The following is a 703-nucleotide window of genomic DNA, read 5'->3' as shown; positions in this document are numbered from 1 at the left end:
GTCCGACAACAGCGCTTCTTCATCGGATATCAGCCGGGATCTCACGCTCTCTGGAACTGTTTATTTCATCCATCCACCGCACCTGCTGTTCTGACATCAGCATCCGAGAATAGTGGCCCGTACTGGGACATGGTCTGGGATCTCCCGCTCCATGGAACTGTGTTCTGTTTATTTCCTTCATCCACTGCACCTGCTGTTCTGACATCAGCATCCGAGAATAGTGTCCCGTACTGGGACATGGTCAGGGATCTCCCGCTCCATGGAACTGTGTTCTGTTTATTTCCTTCATCCACTGCACCTGCTGTTCTGACATCAGCATCCGAGAATAGTGTCCCGTACTGGGACATGGTCAGGGATCTCCCGCTGTCTGGAACTGTGTATTCATCCATCCAGTGCACCTGCCGTTCTGCCATCAGTGTCCGAGAACAGTGCTTCTTCATCGGATATCAGCCGGGATCTCACGCTCTCTGGAACTGTTTATTTCATCCATCCAGTGCACCTGCCGTTCTGCCATCAGTGTCCGAGAACAGTGCTTCTTCATCGGATATCAGCCGGGATCTCACGCTCTCTGGAACTGTTTAATTCATCCATCCACTGCACCTGCTGTTCTGCCATCAGTGTCCGACAATAGCGCTTCTTCATCGGATATCAGCCGGGATCTCACGCTCTCTGGAACTGTTTATTTCATCCACCGCACCTGCTG

The sequence above is a fragment of the Gasterosteus aculeatus genome, unplaced genomic scaffold, assembly GCF_964276395.1.
Source record: "Gasterosteus aculeatus unplaced genomic scaffold, fGasAcu3.hap1.1 HAP1_SCAFFOLD_82, whole genome shotgun sequence".
Classification (NCBI taxonomy): Eukaryota; Metazoa; Chordata; class Actinopteri; order Perciformes; family Gasterosteidae; genus Gasterosteus; species Gasterosteus aculeatus.
The sequence above is the reverse complement of the archived record's forward strand: the minus strand, read 5'-3'. Positions refer to the sequence as shown.